At 45.1% G+C, this 19,729-nt stretch overlaps 1 protein-coding gene across 1 annotated transcript in view; it reads right to left on the minus strand.

Annotated features, from left to right (window-relative positions):
* LOC117534033 (protein phosphatase 1 regulatory subunit 29-like) overlaps positions 1-19,729 on the minus strand; it is a 372,457-nt gene that overhangs the window by 174,137 nt on the left and 178,591 nt on the right. The gene's annotated exons all lie outside the window — the stretch shown is intronic.

Here is a 19,729-nt window from a genome sequence, read left to right on the forward strand (position 1 = left end):
ACTGTTAGCTGATTTGCTAACTGTTAGCTGCCTTACATGTTGTTTCCTGAAGACATTTCTTAAATAACCCGCAGGCCGCGCACTCTGAAAAGGGATGCGAATTGTATCATTCTTTGCATTGAGCAAACATGTAAGTAGGGCCTACAAAGGTATGTGAATTGAGACGCATCAACTGCCTCGTTTATCATTTTAATTTCATCCAGTTTGCTCTATTTAATATTATACCACATACCAGTTCAAATACAAAATGACATTTATAAATGAATATCTAATTATTTCCAATATGGAATCTTGTGTTGTCTCAGTCTTATAAAATCACATGAGAACATGTCCTTATCTTCTTTCTAATTGAATCTGTCTTCCTGCCTCTCTTGATCGTATTCCAATTACATTTTTAGAAGTATGAAGATCATGAAGTATTAGAGATAAGTAAACTAGAAATACCCGGGACAGAAGTAAACAGCTTTGTTATTTTCCTCTCTTGATCTGTGCCTAGATCTTCTTCTTCCTCCTCATCATCTCTGTCTTCCTTTGCCGTTCCTCACATTTATATATCCTGATTGAAAGAACAGTTGAAGAGGAAATGAGCTGCAACACTGAATCTGTCTCAGCGTTATAATTGAGGGCAACAAACTTCTTCAAGGTCCGTTTTACGACAAATCCACATTTGAGGTTTATTGCCAGACAAGAATGTTGATAGGGATTGATTTTGCTTAATGCACTTGTTCAGATGAGAATGTTTCTTGCATCCATTGCAATTGTGTATTATTTCCTTTCACATGATCTGTATGTAACTAGGGTGTCAGGTGTGTGAAAACTGGACCAGTATTCCAGGTTCTTAAAGGATGGGTAATAACTGAAGTCGAACACCAGAGTGAATGAAGTGAATACTGAGATTTTATAAAGATAAAATCATATATATTGACACAGGAATAAACAACATTCTTCCAAATAACTGTTTTAAAGCGCTTGACACTTGGGTGCACCCCAAATAAAAATAAAAATAAACCCCCAAAAGAAAATTGTCCTTTGTTCAGTTCCTGTAAGTTATTATCAACATCCTACCACTGGTAGCGGAAAGATGAGGTGTTCAGGTTATCAATGGTAGCTCGCCATCCCCCTCGTCAGGGAGAAAATCCAGAATCCAGAATCCAGAAAATCCGGAATCTCTTTATCCAAGGGTATCGTAAAAACCCAGCAGAGGAAAACAAAATAGCAATCAAAACTCCCGCTTTCCAAAGCAGCTCCAACCTCCAACGACTGCCCCAGAGATTGGTCCACCGCCGTCCCGGTAAAACTATTAATTTGCGCTGTTTTGTGCATATAATGCTCACACGTGTCTCTGTTCTTCCAGCTTGACGCTGCTCCCTCACACACACGTCTTCCACGTGCTCTCACTAACCTGAGTGAGGAGGCGGGACTTGGCGGATTTTTGTCCAACAGCAATCAATGAGCTTAGTTCTTAAAAGTTGACCATTGCACTAAAATATACTATAAAATAACTAGATAAATAATAAATAATTATTAACAAACAAAATACAAGAACCTTGTAACCTTGGTTTCTCCAGTGGGTTACATGTCCATGTCAGTATGGTTAAGTTGAGGAAAAGGTCAAGTCATGAACAATAGAATAGTGTAAACAGTTTTTTTGTGTGGAGGTCATATTTGCAACATATCCAATCAATCAACAACTTTATTAATCCTGCAAGGGACAATTTGTTATGAGCAGCTTATGTCATTTACACACCATCCAACACCCCAAACTTTACATTCTGCTTTGTAACATAGAGGGCAAAGTACTTCCTGCTATGGCATTGTACATGTCTGTAAAATATATATGTATAACCTTAAATAAAGCTTCCTGAATTGGGCAAAATGTATTTCTTTATGGTGTGGTAATAGAATGACTAAACTCAAGGTATCTTAAGGTTTAGATTAAGAACACAGTTGGGAACGATAGTTACGGCTGTAACTACGGTTCTATGAGTCCCGGATGACCGCCAGAGGCGGTGCTTTAGCACTGGATGTGTCCATCGCGCGCATGCGCAGCTCGAGTACCAATACCAACAAAGTCACCTGTGACCCACGTGACACCGGCTATATCAGCCGGTGTCGTCAGTGGATCTGTTCCCAGAATCTTCTCGCGAGCACACAATAATTCTGAGTGACAGGATACTCTGGCGGTCATCCGGGACTCATAGAACCGTAGTTACAGCCGTAACTATCGTTCTATTTCGTCCCTACTGACCGCCAGAGGCGGTGCTTTAGCACTGGATGACCTATACCAGGGGTCACCAACCTTTTTGTCACCGAGGGCTACTTCAAGGGTACTGAGTAACACGAAGGGCTACTTGTTTGATACAAACTTCCTGAATAACATAATTGCACGGTTCACCTTTAATGATGATATTATTATTAATAATAATCAGAATCCATATTAATTTACTGTATGTGAAGGACTGTCTGATCACATGTTAATGTTAATTATTCTTCACAATAATTTACCATGGTAGGAAACAGATATATTTAAACATAAAATATGATTTATTTATTATAATCATATAATATTATTATGTAAAGTTTAAAAAAGAACATCAACTCAATCAGATCATATTTTTATTAATCGCTAAATCTGTAGAATTGTTAACAAAATAGCAATTTTTGTACACTTTTTGATCAAATTATTTTCCACATTTGAGTTTACCGTTGGCATGGTGTTTCACTGAAAACATCTGTTGTCTCTTTCTTTGCCTTCTATTAGTGGGAAATCTGGCATTGCATGCTGTCCACTAGTGTACTGTAATCTGGGGTATAATTTGACACTGCAACTCTGAGTAAATCTTGTAGATTTGCATCAGTAAGGCGTGTTCTGTGTTTGTTCTTGATGAAGTTCATGTCTGAAAAGGCTGACTCACAAAGATAGGTTGAACCAAAAAGGCAGGCATCTTTCATAGCTGCTGTGCATACACCTTTGTACTTTTCTGTGTCCACAAGGCACCAAAAGTTTGCTGCATCCTGATGGACGTTGAGGTGGAGGTCATTTTGCAACGTTAGGATTTCAATCTCCACCTGTCCAGCATCCAAGTTGAAGGTTGCACTTAGTTGCTCAGCAATGCATGTCAGGTCCACTTGCATGAATGGATTTGAAATGAATGACACACATGGCTCAAGTTGACCAAAGTCACAAAACCTGTTTTCAAACTCTTGACCAAGTCTGTTTATGACTTGAGAGTACTTTTCTGCAGCTTTGTCGAAAGCCCCAGATGCAGAAGCATTGTCATGCAGCACTGACTGCACAGAGGGAAAGTGCAACACTTTCTTTCCCTGTAAATGCACAGAGAATATGCTCATCATAGCTTTAAATGCATTTACAGCACTTATCATGTAACAGTCTTGCCTTTGCCTTGCAGTTCACAGTTCAAAAGGTTCAGTTTCCCAGTGATGTCTGTTAAAAATGCAAGGTCGAGTATCCACTCAGTGTCCTCAAGCAGTGAGGCGTCTTCCCCTTTGGATTGCAAGAATACTTTGATTTCACCCAAAAGTGACAAAAATCGCTGCAATACTCTTCCCCTGCTGAGCCATCGGATTTCTGTGTGCAATAACAGGTCACCATATTCCGCTGACAGCTCCTCCAACAGCACTTTGAACGTCCGGTGTTGTTTGGCTTTGGAGCGGATGCTGTTTATGATTTTCACGACAGGGGTCATCACATGATTAAAGCCGGTCACTTTTGCACATAATGCCTGCTGGTGAATGATGCAGTGGTAATGTAGAAATGTTGGGAAGTCTGAGTCACCTTTGCATTGCGCAATGAAGCCTGCATGTCGGCCCGTCATTGCGGGAGCCCCGTCTGTAGTCACCGACACCAGCTTTTCTAATGGTACCTTCTTCTCCACAAAGAAGATCTTGACCGCGGTGTAAACGTCAACTCCCCTCGTTGTTGTCTTCAGGGGCAGTAGTGTCAAGAGTTCTTCTTTTGTGGAGAAATCATCAAACACCATTCGGATAAACATCATCAGCTGTGCTGAACTGCTTCTGTCCACGGACTCTTCGCACTGGACGCTAAACCACCGGCACGTAGCCAGATCCCGGTCCAGCTGCTCTGTCAAGTTCCCGCACATAGCCGACACTCTTCTAACGATCGTACTTGCCCCCAGCTGGACATCGGAGAGAGTGGAGATGACATCGGAACCATTCTTCTCGTCACTGAACACAGTGTTTGCAATAACCATCATTGCACCTTTCAAGACCTCTCCGTCCGAAAAGGCTTTCTTGTTCTTTACCAAAAAATGAGCAGCTCTAAATGAGGCTTCCGTTGCTTTTTGTGTCTTTTTCACCGGCCTCGTGAAAAAAGACTGCTGCTTCCCCAAAGCTGCCTTTAACTCACGGGCTTTTTCTGCCCGTAGTGCGCTGCCAGGTGGGTAGTTAGCATTGTAGCTTTTGTGACACGTATCAAAGTGTCTCTCCACATTGTGCCGCTTTGCGATCGCCACAGTCGCACCGCAAATGAGACATACACACTTTTCTTTCACTGTAGTAAAAAATAATTCTTCCTCCCAAACGTCTTGAAAACAGTACTTTTTCTTTCGCTTCTCTGCCATGTTTAGGGTAAAAGCCGCAGCTAGCGCACCATCGTAGCTGCTCACGCTAGCTTGTCTCAGCTAAAGGTGGAACGGAGATTTGGTGCGTGGAGTTCAACTCTGAACCTATCTGGGGTCAGAGTTCAATTTCACGCACCAAATCTCCATTTCACTTACATATACAAATGTGTGCTTTTAAATTTAATGTTATATTCAATATTGTCATTTTAAAATAAAAATGTATTCAATACATTTTTTAGACGGAGCTCCATGATGACATGGAACATGCACGCGGGCGACCAATTTCCCCCCTGCGGGCACCGCGTTGGCTACCCCTGACCTATACCAACCATGTCATGAAGAATCCAAGCACTTACTCACCTAGCTGGAAGCAGTGGAGCTTGGCAACAGGACCACACCCAGAGGGTGAGGAGTGGCGACATTGACTCGGTAGAAACTGGAGAATGTGCCAGAAGACGCCCATGATGCCGCGGCACAGATGGTCTCCAGGGGCACCCCTCTTAGGGCAGTCCACGATGTTGAGATGCTTCTTGTAGAGTGGCATCTCACCCCTGATGGCAGGGGGCGGCCACTGGCCCCATAGGCATGTGTGATGGTATCAACCACCCAGTGGGACAGCCGTTGCTTAGAGAGAGCACGACCCTTCTTAGTGCCGCCATGGCAAACGAAGAGCTGCTCTGACTGCCGTATACCGGCTGTAGCATCAATATACGCCCTCAGGGCACAGCAACTCAGGTGTGCCGCTCTCCTGTGGAATGTTAAAGCGTGCCAGCTGGATAGGCCGATTGGAGTGGGCTAGTGGAAGCACCTTGGGCAGGAACGCCACATTCGGCCAGAGGGTAACGCCCGAGTCATCGGAGTTCCACCTCAGGCATGTACTGCTTACGGAGAGGGCATGAAGCTCTCCGACTCGCTTCCCTGAGGTTACGGCAAGCAGAAATGCTGCCTTCAGGGACAGCCACTTAAGCCCGACCTGGGCCAGGGGCTCGAAAGGCGGAGATGATAGGGCATTCAGCACTAGGGGCAGGTCCCAAGCCGGGGCCCTTGGGGTGCTAGGGGGACGCTGCCGTAGAGCCCCTCTTAGAAAGAGAGACACCAACCTGTGGCGCCCCACTGTGGCGCCATCGACTCCGACATGTCGGGCAGAGATCGCAGCCATATACACCTTCAAAGTGGAGTGAGAACGTCCACTCTCCAGAAGGGACTGCAGGAACTCCAAAATGGTGGCCACGGAGCAATGCCCAGGATTCTCAGCCTTACTCACACACCAGTGGGAGAAGAGCTTCCATTTGCACTCATACTGTGCCCGAGTGGATGGAGCTCTGGCATTCAGGATAGTTTCCCTGACTGATGCCGTGACGCCGCGCAACAGTGGGTTGGGCCCTGCAGAGGCCAAACCCAGAGCTGAAGGCGGTGAGAGTCGGGACGCCAGATCTGACCCTTGAGCTGTGACAGAAGGTCCTTCCTGTCGGGGAGACGCCAAGGTGGGCTGCAGCAGAGACTGCGCAGCAGTGGGAACCAGACTCTCCCCAGCCAGCGGGGGGCGACCAGAGGGAGCCTGTGCCCCTGAGTAAGGACCCTCTGAAGCGTCTGCAGTATCAGAGGCAGCGGCGGGAAGGCATACAGGAGAGTGTCCGGCCAGTCGTGCACCAGGGCATCCTGACCCAACGGGCTGGTCACCTCCGTCCAGGAGAACCAGAGGGGGCAGTGCCTCGACTCTTCTGAGGCAAAGAGGTCCACCTCGGCCCTGCCGAAAAGGCTCCAAATTGTCTCCACCACCTCTGGGTGAAGCCTCCACTCCCCCGGTGGAGGCTTGTGCCGTGAGAGGAAATCTGCGACCTGATTCAGGTCTCCTGGCAGAAAGACTGCCTGCAGACTGGCGAGGCGGGGGAGCGCCCAAGGCAAGAGGCTCTGTGAAACACGGAGCAGCTGTGTGGACCTGGTGCCCCCCTGGTGGTTGATTTGGGCAACGGTGGACATGTTGTCCGAACGAATGAGCACATGCCTGCCCGCCAGTTGGGGTAAAAAGTGCATGAGTGCGAGCAACACAGCCCGCAGCTCCAGCACATTGATATGGTGTGCACTAGTGTTAATTTCGTCAGCTATTTTTTAATTTAGTTTTAGTCTTAGTCCTGTGTTAAATTTCCTTTTTAGTTTTAGTCATATTTAGTCACCTTCATCCTGTTTTTATTTAGTCAAGTTTTAGTCGACTAAAAGTCTGAGCATTTTAGTCTTATTTTAGTCGAAGAAAACTAATTATTTTAGTCTACTTTTTGTCAATAAAAACTGTTGAGTATTTTTTAGTCATCAGATTATATAGAACATTTCAGTCAAACTAGTCTAGCCAAAACCAATAATTTGTCATTTTAGTATATATAAATAAATAAGATTATATCTTGTCCTTATTTGATGAAAAACACAGGTTGAATGATTAAGCAGCTTTGCAGAGTATCTGCTCAGGTTTGTGGTGTTTTTGTGTTATGGCCACATTGCTTCCCTTCTGATGAAACAATGCATTCGCCTCATTGGCGAAAATGGGCCCAAATATCAAGTCGTTTCTTTCTCCCAAGCAGTGGTGGCTTTAGACTTTTTCGTTGTCAGTCATTTTGACGGATCGTAACATTTCCGTCATAATCCATTATTATCCGTCGAGTGCACAATTTATCAATCACTCGCGCTGACGGGGGGGTATTCGGTTAACGCGAGTGCGACCACTGCTCCCAAGCCCTGTTGCCATTTCATTTTCTGTTAAATAAGGTGAGTTAGACCATGAGTTAGACCCGAGTCTTCTTGACAGTTCATATTGTGCCGCTGCCCGGTGTAATTCAAATCTACCGCCGCGCGCACCACAGACACACAGCTGCTGCCCAGCGCAGCCCCGGAAATGGAACTGCTGGGAGAAAAACTGACTATCAGAGATGTAACGTTATCTTTGATAATATTTCGTCGTCTCATTTTTCGTCAACGAAAGTAAAGAGAGATTTTGGCATAGTTTTTATTTAGTGAACTACATTTTCGTCTCGTCACTTTTCGTCAACGATATTGCATGATGATTTCGTTACAGTTATTGTTTACTGCCGTCGGTGCCGTCTCGTCCTCGTCTCGTTTTCGTCATGGAAAAAAAGGTCGTTGACGAACATATTTCGTCATAGATTTAGTCAACGAAATTAACACTAGTGTGCACCTTCCTGGGCAGACCACTGCCCCTGCACAGTCCTGCCATGCCACACCGCACCCCACCCTGAGAGACATGCATCCACAGTGACCGTCTCCCGGCGGGATGGGATGGCGCCCATAGGCACACCCATCAGAAGATAGGCCCTGTCCCTCCAGCGGGACAGAGAGTAGAGGCACCGCTGAGACACCGTGACTCTCTTGTGCCTGTGCCGCTTGGCGTCCAAGCGAAAGTTGTTCAGCCACATCTGCATGGGGCGCAGTGATAGCAGGCCCAAGGGAACAACGGCTGAGGCAGCTGTCTGTCTGCCTAAGAGCCGGAGGAACTGGATGTAAGGCACCCTCTTGCCCAGTCTGAAGATGTGAAGATGGTGGGAAATGTCGTCCACATGACGAGGTGTCAAGTAGGCCCTCATGGCGACCGAGTCTAGGACCATCCCCAGGTAAGTGACCTGTTGGGAAGGGTCCAGGCAACTCTTCCCGGCGTTCACTGTTAGGCCCAACTGGGCTACATGGGATGAGAGGCGCGCAAACCAGCCAGTCGTCCAGATATGGCAGGACCTTCATGCCCTGCCGCTACAACCCTGGTGAACACCCTTGGAGAGAGGGAGAGACCAAAGGGAAGCACCCGGAACTGATAATGTCGGCCCTGAAAGGCGAACCTCAAGAACTTCCGGTGATGGGATGCAATTGGCACGTGGAAGTAGGCGTCCCTCAAGTCCACGGTTGTGAACCACTCCCCCTGTGGGACAACACGAAGGGTGTCTGCTGTGGTTAGCATATGGAAGGGCAGTACCTTCAAGAATCTGTTGATTCCTCTGAGGTCCAGAACTGGACGGAATCCGCCAACTTTCTTGCTCACAAGAAAGTACGCAGAGTAGAACCCCCCGCCCTGAAGCAGGGGGTCCACTGGCTCGATTGCGCCCTTGGCCAAGAGGACGGACAACTCTTGGGCCAGAGCTAAGGCCTTCGCCAGGTCGTTGACAACTGTCATACTGACCCGGCCGAAGGCTAGGGGCCGGCGTCGGAAGTACAGGCAGCCCAGTAGCTGAGCTGCTGCTGGGAAAAACAGCCGACGACCGGCCTCGGGACTTCAGGGCCTAGCCCCCCGGCCCCTGGGGGGCGCCGGTAAGGCTCTGAAGCACGAGACCGCCTGGAAGCCAGGCGACCTGGGGCACGAAAGTCATCGGCCGGTTGAGTGGGCCGCTGGGACCTCTGCAGACCACCCCTGTAAGCCGGTGGCTGAGTGCGGCTGCTAGAGCGGCCCCTGGGCCTGCTGGGAGTGGCCACGGGTCTGCGAAGACCCGAGAGCTGCTGCCTGGTCTGCCTAGCTTGGGCAGCGCGCTCCAGCGCCTTCAGGGCAGCTGACCCAAACAGCTCCCCTGGCACGCTACGGAGGACTCTCCTACATGTCTCTGTCAGTGGTGACTGGGCCAGCCAAACCTGGCGACGAGTCTGTACCAGAAAGGACATAACTCGTCCCAATTCCCTAGTCATTAGGGCAAAGGCCTGCAGTGATGCATCACTGAGGCCCAGGCTAGGTCTACATTTCCCGGTGGCACCCATAAGATTGTGACATCCACTTGGATCAATATTTATTTGTATTTAAACACACATGATATTGTCTAACACGTTATAAATGTATTTTTGTGCTGGGAGCCGGATCCTTCCTCTATTGCTCTCCACAAGGTTTCTTCCTTTTTCCCTCCTGTGGGAGTTCTTTGGGAGTTTCTTACTATACGTTGCATCACAACTTTAATTACAGATCAAAAGCTGTTCTGAACAGGTTAGTTTTTAATTGGGATTCAAACAAAGACAAATTGGTGCCGTCACAGATGTGTTTTGGGATATTAGCAGGATGCACGATATTGTTTTTTTTAAACCGATACCGATAACTTCCTGCTTCTCAAGACCGATACCGATAATAATATTATATATATATTAAATGTACCTGTAGTTTTTGCACACCTGGTGGTAAAAAAAGACTAGTAGTGAGAAAATGACATGAGCATTACTACTATGAACAAAACAAAGCCAAGAACAGTTTTGACTCTCGTCAAGCGCCATCATTTCTATGATGAAGTTAGAGATCGTTTTAGCCCTGTGGTCGTCTCTGGCAAACTTCTTGCCTTTTTCAAAAGCCTCGTCGATAGGTAAAAGCCCCGGTGCCTTTGCAGCTGGCTTTGGATTCGCCGCTAGTTTAGCAGCGCAGGCGTCTTCGTACGCTTTTAACACACCATCGTAGCGATGGCGATGTTTCAGGTGACTAATCAGGTTGGAAGTATTATAGCTCGTTGCCTTTTTCCCTCCTCGTGGAACTTCTGCATTTGTTAATACAAATAGCAAGCGAACTATCTAACTCTGAAACTTTGAAATAGTCCCATACTACCGGTGACATGTTTGTTTACTGTCCTGGCTTCACGGCCGCACACCATTCACGTCACAGCCAGGCATGAGTTAGGGAGTGCTGGATTTGTGAAGAACTCCCCTCTTCCTAAACCACTAATACCAAAATACAGGCCCTGTCACACTGTCCCGAAATTGACACCCGATGGACACACGATAAAGGAAATGTTCAAATTCGGCTGTGATCGTAGCAACATCGGGCCATTCGTGAGGGCATCTTAAGCCATCGTATGACCGCCGGTGGAGTTTCTCAGGATCCGGCAGCAACTTCGTGAGCGGCAACTTCGTAAGGCACTCGTGAGGACATCTTGTCAAATCGTGTCATCTTCATGTTATCATCGGTGCCATCGGGCATTCGCCCTCACTCTGATCGGGGCGAATGCCCGATGGCACCGATGATAACACGATGCCCTCACGATGGCCTTACGAAGGGCACAATTGACACACTAATTCAACACGAAAATGAACCTTCGCAAGGTCCTTCGGCAATTTTTTGGCATGCCAAAGATTTTGCCACCGCTCACGAAGTTGCTGCCGGAGCCTGAGAAACTCCACCGGCGGTCATACGAAGGCTTAAGATGCCCTCACGAATGGCCCGATGTTGCTACGATCACAGCCGAATTTGAACATTTCCTTTATCGTGTGTCCATCGGGTTGTTTTATTGCACAACTAAATCATGTAAATATATTATGTAAATAACCCAATTTGTGTTCTGTGAAACTAAAAAGGATATAATATATTATTTTGAAGGACAGTTGTTGTTGTTATGGAAACAACATTACGGAGAAAACGTAATATATTCTACATATAACGACGGATAAAGTAAAGAACAAAGTCTGAAGATATCAGTACAGTATCATAGTACTGTAACACAATTGTTTTTGGTACTTTCATTGCAGTTGTATGTCTTAAACGTAATGTAAATGTTGCCTTCGTGTGTGGTTCGGGGCCATCTTCGTGCGAAATTCACAATTCCATATTCGTGTGTCCATCGGGTGTCAATTTCGGGACAGTGTGACAGGGCCTTACTGGCAAAACGGGAGGAGCCGAGTGAAAAACAAGCGCCCCTCATCCCAATCCACCCACACCGCAGTATTTCTTTCTTTTTTCTTACCCAAAAAATATATTGTATATTATCGGGGCTATTAATACTTTTATCGGGTTTATCGGGATGACGTCATAATTCCTAATATCGGACCGATAATTATCGTGCACCACTAATTAGCAGACATGCATCAAGAACACATGAAGCATACTTTCTCATCTATATTCAATTTTTTAAAAAAAAGAAATTGCTCATTCATTGAATGATGATGTTGTCGTTTTACTCGAAATAAATGTATAATTGTGTGTCATCAGCATAGATATGAAAGTCAACATTGTGTTTCCTGAAAATGACCTATAGTGGTAGCATATTTAATGAAAACAGAGGGTACCAAGACAGGTTCCTTGTGCAACCCCTAGAGGATATGCCATATTTTAATCCAAGACCAAACTATGAGGTTTTGGGTATAATCTAATTATATTGCTTTAAGTGATGCCGATGTATTTGTATTAATACAGACCGTCCATAAACCCTGATCAATATCATCGCATGAAAATCATTTGTTTTTTAAGGCAATACAGAGTGGGAATTGTGAAGGGAAGGAACATTGTGACACATCTCGCCGTTCCAAAAGTTGTTGTCTTTACGATTTTGGATTATTATCCTTGGCTGTATTTTGGGCTGAGTCTGGATCCCGTCCATATTGAGCCTCTTTATCTCATTATCTGGCAGGGTAACAGCCAAAGACGGAGCTAAAACGCCACATTACACATTTCGCTCCTTGTGACTCAAACTGTGTAAGGAAAATCAGGAGGCAGTAAGTCGATAACAAATGGTTTGAGGATGATTCAAAGCGTGTCAAACAAAAATCCAGCTGGATGTTTGCACCAGGCGGCGTGTAAGAGAATGACACAGATTGTCCCACGCTGCAGGAGCCTCGGGTTAATAAACTCGTAGACTGTGAGTAATCTGCCTCTGAACCTGAGCGGGGGTGAGGGTGAGGGCAGAGTATACGAGCGAGATGCTTGGAGCAGTTTAAACTGATGAGATCTGTTAACGTAATGGGAACCAGTGACCCAGTGAAACCACGGCTGATGGGCGGATCAATACCCCGTGAGACAAGTCAAAGCAGTTTGTATTTGTAAATACACCCCGACATGACCAGATTAACGTATACACCCCCTTCATAGAGACCCTTCTGATCCATCTTTGTTCCTACATACTTATATAACATCTCTCCTTTCCTATACCTCCACCCGTCTTGTTCTAACAACCTCGATCAATAAGCCTCCAGCTCCATCCCTCCCACCCTCCTCCTCTTAGGCCCCCTCTCCAGTCGTGACCAAACCCCCCCTCCTCCACTTCATTTTTCATCCACTTCTATAACTTTCGTCCAAAACACAACGGGCACGACTCCCTGTCCGGAGGGAGCCGGCTCGGAGACCTTGGGCCATATGCTACAAGAGGAGAGGAAAGAAAAAAAGGTTGTAGGAGGGAGGGGATAACAGCCATGTTGAAAACAAGGAGGAAAGAGGGGTGGAGGCAAATCGGGGAGAAATGAATGTTAAAACGGCCAAGTATTGTGATAAGGAAAGAGTATAGGAAGGGCAACATGTGGGAATTAAGGAATGACAAACAAGGAAGGACAAATGTTGGAGAAGAGCAAAAAAAGGCTCCTTAAAGAAATGACTAGAAGTGGGGAAAAACAGATAGAAATGGAGAATAGTCTGGTACACAAGAAGAGAGCTCTTCTCCATCTCTTGACTTGCAAAGATAAAGGTGAGAACTGTGATGTCGTTAACACATCTGTGTGTGCTGAAATCTACAAGGTGTATATTCAGTGTCAACGCAAATCTGATTATGCATATCCAGCAGAGGTGTATCTGCTCTCTGTTTCTTCTTTATCTTCCCCTCTGGAGCCGCCTCTTCTTACACACACTGTAATCTAAAGCTATGCATTACTTATGAGGACTCTTGTTTATATAATCCTTCACCTAACCCCATGACTATTACCATACAGCTGCTACGTTCAAATCCTCAGTGTAACCAAACTCTAAATCTCAATATGTGAGATTTTGTGAGAAGCTAGCGTCTAGGAGCAGAAGGGTTTTTATGGAGAAGCAGAATCCCTTCAAAATATGCTTTAAGACCAGTTTGATATGTCGTCAAATCTAGCAATCCAGGTGATTATGAACAATTGACTGACACATTGATGTTGACTCAGGTAACATCACCACATTATCTGTCCTACAGTTCACGTTCACACAAAATCCAGATGAGTCAAAGACATACAATACGATATGATAACGCAGATCAATAAGGTCGGATCAAGAATGAAAAGTTGTTGTGCGTCGGCAACTGTGTTAAATGTTTTTTATTAGTTTAGATATTTATGTTCCACTTCCTGTTTTATTTTGTATTCACCCTGTCTCGTTTCTGGTCCCTTTTCTTCCTGTCTTGGTTGTTTTCCCGCCATCGTCAGTAGAGGCTTCTCAATACTCAAATTTCCCCTCCTCGACTCCTCGGTCCTCCAAGAGTGACCCGGAAATTAATTTCAGCACGCCATTTTGAAGGACATCTAATTTCTCTAAATGCACACCGAGGATCGAGCGTCGAGGAGGCTCTCTGGAGGAGCTCTAACCGAGGATACACTGATGGTTCCTCCACGGCTCCTCCGCGGATGCATTTCCGGGAACGGTGGAGGCGTGACGCACGGCCGGACTTATCTCAGCCAATGACAGCTCTGCATGCATCCCTTGGATATTATATTAGTAACTTCTTTCATCGCAACGCAATGTTTCCAGAGAGAACAGCTGTGAGGTCCGTGCAGAAAGCAGAGCAGTGTGTATAATATATATCACTCAGTATAACAGGCCTACTCTCTTTATTTGCTTTAGTTTAGTAGATATCTACAAACAAAGAGTCGATATTTTTCTAAAACCATTTAGTGCTTCACAATAATAAAATACACAACGGCTGTAGCCTGATTATGCTTTAGGAGCTGTAGGTGTGTGTGGTACAGTGTGTTGGTGTGGTACAGTGTGTAGGTGTGTGTGTGGTACAGTGTGTAGGTGTGTGTGTGGTACAGTATGTAGGTGTGTGTTGTACAGTGTGTAGGTGTGTGTGTGGTACAGTGTGTGTGTGGTACAGTATGTAGGTGTGTATGGTACAGTATGTAGGTGTGTGTGTGGTACAGTGTGTAGGTGTGTGTGTTGTACAGTGTGTAGGTGTGTGTTGTACAGTGCGTAGATGCGGCGGACAGACGGGTCTCAGTTGGTTTGGTGTCCTTACTTTTAATACTTGTAAATACAACTTTTTTTCAAAGTCATTTCAATTCCCCATCTCAGCGACCAGAGAGGGGGGGGGGGATATATCCAGTCTCTGATTGTGTTACGTTATTATGAGAGTGCTCTCATACTTTAAATTGTATATATAAATATATTTGTGTGTGTGTGTCCGCATCTGTAGCCTGTTATTGTCTCATTATACCGCACTCTCAATGAATTCAAAGTAAATATGTGGGGGAACAATGTTCAGCTGATCTAACAGAGATACAGCGCTATGACAAAACACTCGACAGCTGATGCAGCTGTTGCCACGTAATAATGAACGGACGTCTCTTTAAAATGACCGCTCAGAGGAGAGGAGTTCTCATTTCTTTAAACGTCTGCTGCTTCCCCTCCTCTGTCCTCGGTTCCCCTCCTCGGTCCTCCGCTCGCATCTCCTGTGGGCGGGTCTAAGTCTCGAGGAGGGGAACCGAGGAGGGGAGTCGAGGAGGGGAAATTTAAGAATTGAGAAGCCTCTAGTGTCTGCCCCGCCCCTGATTGTGTCCACTTACCTCTTGTATATAGTGTCCTGTCTCCCTTTTGTGTTTTGCCAGATTGTCTTGTGTCTTTTGCCAAACTCTCCAGCGTTATCCAAATTATTCTAGTTATCGTTACGGTCATTGTTCACTTATATAGTCAGGTAAGATCAGGTAATAGTATTTTTCTAGGTATTTTGTTAGGTAAGCGTTAGTGTAGATTTATCTTTATGTATTTTTCTGGATCTGCCGATCCTGTGATTTTGGTGTTACTATACTACTTTTCAAGTAAAGACTCCTGTGTCTGCATTCGTGCTTTTGGGTCCACTCCTTGTACACTCGTGACAAAAGTTGTTTGCATTGCAGCAGCTCCATGTGCAACATAGAAAAATACAAACATTTAAGAGAAGAAACAAAAGGTCAGTCATTTAAAACCATTATAATCTCTGCAGACAGCATGTTCAAGACCTAGCGTACATTTGATTCAGGAAAAATATTTATATTAGGATTGACTGGTGCCCAAAAGCTTGCTTTAGTCTAAACGTATTAAATCCTGGGACCCTGTATCTACGATTTCATGGTAAAAATCATATTCTGGGGTCAGAGAGAATGTTCTTTGCAAACCTCAATATGTTGGTGGTTGATTCAAACCATTAACAATAGCCAACACTTTGGGGTTGATGTGTGACATAAAAGGAAACAAAAGACATTAACCCTTCTCTTGTGTTTCGGGTCAAAAGTGACCGAGTCGACCGATTAGGCGATTTTCTGTCAGAGAGGCTCTGGATAAATGTTTTGAACCAGACATAGAGGACGATGTCTCAGAAATGGAAGACAACAGTGATCCAGACTATGAGCCTGACCAACAGTCAACAGACCAGGAAGAGGCCCCTGAAGGAGAGGCCCCTGAAGGAGAGGGCCCTGAAGGAGAGGCCCCTGAGGGAGAGGCCCCTGAGGGAGAGGCCCCTGAAGGAGAGGCCCCTGAGGGAGGGGCTCCTGAAGGAGGGGCCCCTGAAGGAGAGGCCCCTGAAGGAGAGGCCCCTGAGGGAGAGGAGCCCTGAATATTTATTTGTCTCTAAATGTTCATTGAGGAAAACAGTATCAGTGTCTTATTTTATATTCATCACAGTGAATGCAGTGAATGCTGAACTTGATGGGCCCACCGGTGGGTCCGGACCGTATACTGTAGTTGAAAGTACACAATGAAACACTGACTTGCTTGTATCAAATCAATACATCCCACACATCATTGGAACGGGAATAATATCAGCTACAACACCAACTAAAGCATTTCCATCTCCAGTAAACACAGCCTACAGGGCAAGCATTTTTATAATATACAGTAATGTACAGTAAGCTCTATCTTTGAACTTACTGCACAATTATAATGTACCCCTGGTGTCATTACGTCTGTCACCCCTTGATTATACTTGCTTTGACTGTTCAAATGAGATGTCAACCATCAAAATTGGATAAGGAGTTCCAGAGATATGACTGTGCAAAACACACCGGTCAATTTTGACCAAAAATAGTATGGGAAGGGGGGGTATGACCTAACGCAAGAGAAGGGTTAAAAGCTCACAAAGCGCTGGTCCTCACATTGACAGAAGAACAAAACCTCAACACAAACGCCACTAAAAAAGTAAACTGTAATTGACCTGCCCCCATTAAGCCCAAACTACATCTATCATTCCATGTGGCTCTCACAGCGTCTTTCATCTGTTGTCTCTCCCCTCCTGAGCTTCACACACTCATGCTCTGACTCCATTAGTTAAAGTGAAAATCAGTGTAATCACCGTTCCCCTGCAGTTCGCTGAAACACGGCTTCTTTCCTCGCTCTGTCCAAGTCATTACCTCACAGGGCAGCCGGTGATAAACAGGGCAAAACAACATCAACACTCACAAACACACACTTTCTGTACAGGCATATGGGCTTCAACTGCGCACACATATGAACTGATGCATGTTAACTAACACAATTCATGAGGCGAGACATCCATAAACATGTGCACACACTCGTAGTGAACACCATCGTGGCCACACGCAGGTTCTGTTGCCTGGAAACAAAACTAACTTCTTATAAGAAATCACTAATTTCAACAAACTGATGAGGATGTGGATATGGAGGAGGAGGAGGAAGATATGAAGATATGAAAGAAAAAAACATTTAAGCTGTGATGGGCATGGGTGTAAATAAAAAAAAAAGGTTAAAGAAAGGATTTGAAAGTTTCTTTGACGAACTTACCATGGTGATAGACAAATAGACTGAAGAGAAGAGTGGGCAGTGACTGGTAATGTCGACTTTAATATAGTATAGTTCATCAACCATTTACAGATCGTTTATTCCCATCAAAACACACAGAAAAGCGATATGTTAAGATTTAAAAACAAGACTACATTTCATTATTCAAACAAGTTTTTTCGGCCAATAATTTGTTTTCTCTTCAGCTCAGGTTTTGAATTAATGCTTATTTCTAATCAATGGAGATCTTAATTGATCTTAATCTTAATCGAAAAATAAAACAGCTCTTTGAAGTAGAAAGGACTTTTTGAGATTTTCAAAGGAACCTAAACACACATGCTACCTCCAAAAAATAAGATAACAATTATGAATTTACCTGAAAATTGTATTTGGGCTGAAGACTTTGATTGCTTCATCGCTGAGTTTAAGAAATAACTGGCTTTTATTTTCATTTGATTTCACCAGTTTTTTTAATACGCCACAGATTATCTATGCATCTTTAACACACATGCAGATAACCAAAGAGACAAACACACATTTTAGATAACTGTGTAGTGGATGAAAAAACACCAACACAATACCCTACCCTACCCAATCTATCTAATTCATTATGTCTATTGACAAACAAAGACAGATATAGGCTGGTGCAGTGCTCACATATTTTCTAGTAGGTCGACCTGGAAGTTAGCATCCCCCTGGTTCCCTCCCCAAAAATGGGGAAATCCCATTGGCAAATTATACTTAACATATTTTGTTCAGCAGGATAACTACAGCACGGTCACATGACTTCACGTCACCACCGCTAAGCTAAAGGAGGCTAATGTTGGGCTATAAAGGACTACAGCACGGTCACATGACTTCACGTCACCACCGCTAAGCTAAAGACGGCTAATATTGGGCTATAAAGGAACTACAGCACGGTCACATGACTTCACGTTACCACCGCTAAGCTAAAGGCGGCTAATGTTGGGCTATAAAGGAACTACAGCACGGTCACATGACTTCACGTCACCACCGCTAAGCTAAAGGCGGCTAATGTTGGGCTATAAAGGAACTAAAGCACGGTCACATGACTTCACGTCACCACCGCTAAGCTAAAGACGGCTAATATTGAGCTATAAAGGAACTACAGCACGGTCACATGACTTCACGTTACCACCGCTAAGCTAAAGGCGGCTAATGTTGGGCTATAAAGGAACTACAGCACGGTCACATGACTTCACGTCACCACCGCTAAGCTAAAGGAGGCTAATGTTGGGCTATAAAGGACTACAGCACGGTCACATGACTTCACGTCACCACCGCTAAGCTAAAGACGGCTAATATTGGGCTATAAAGGAACTACAGCACGGTCACATGACTTCACGTTACCACCGCTAAGCTAAAGGCGGCTAATGTTGGGCTATAAAGGAACTACAGCACGGTCACATGACTTCACGTCACCACCGCTAAGCTAAAGGCGGCTAATGTTGGGCTATAAAGGAACTACAGCACGGTCACATGACTTCACGTCACCACCGCTAAGCTAAAGACGGCTAATATTGAGCTATAAAGGAACTACAGCACGGTCACATGACTTCACGTTACCACCGCTAAGCTAAAGGCGGCTAATGTTGGGCTATAAAGGAACTAGAGCATGGTCACATGACTTCACGTCACCACCGCTAAGCTAAAGGCGGCTAATGTTGGGCTATAAAGGAACTACAGCACAGTCACATGACTTCACGTCACCACCGCTAAGCTAAAGACGGCTAATATTGGGCTATAAAGGAACTACAGCACGGTCACATGACTTCACGTCACCACCGCTAAGCTAAAGGTGGCTAATGTTGGGCTATAAAGGAACTACAGCAGTCACATGACTTCACATCACCACCGCTAAGCTAAAGACGGCTAATATTGGGCTATAAAGGAACTACAGCACGGTCACATGACTTGACTTCACCACCGCTAAGTTATAGGCGGTTAATGTTGGTCATGATGACGTCTCATTTAGACACTTATTTTATGTCGCAGAACAAATGTTAAAATATTCAGTTTGTGTTAACCACAGACCTTATTTCAGACTTCTAACCAAAAACGTGTTCAATAAACCATTGACTATGAGAAAAGAAAACAAAGAGTGGTAAAATGGTAAATATTTTCCGGGTTTGAGGACTCACCACTCTAGAGTTCACCTACATCAACCCTGACCTCTACACACACATTCCCTCACACACCCATGAACTATACACACTGTCTAAATGTCAAAACTCTGTTGTAAGAAAGTTATCCTCTAGAGAAAATGGTAGCCGAGGGGTGTTGAACTCTCCAAAGCCCTGGAGATGTTTCCCTTCATGACCCTATGCTCTCGGGGCCAGTGCTCTTTGATTGGGTCAGAGCTTCCAGCCTCACTAATTGGCTGTTTGGCACGAAAGATGACTTTTAATGTATGTGGACAGGTGGTAATTGGAAGTCT

Source organism: Gymnodraco acuticeps, unplaced genomic scaffold (genome assembly GCF_902827175.1).
Source record: "Gymnodraco acuticeps unplaced genomic scaffold, fGymAcu1.1, whole genome shotgun sequence".
In the NCBI taxonomy this organism is placed as follows: domain Eukaryota; kingdom Metazoa; phylum Chordata; class Actinopteri; order Perciformes; family Bathydraconidae; genus Gymnodraco; species Gymnodraco acuticeps.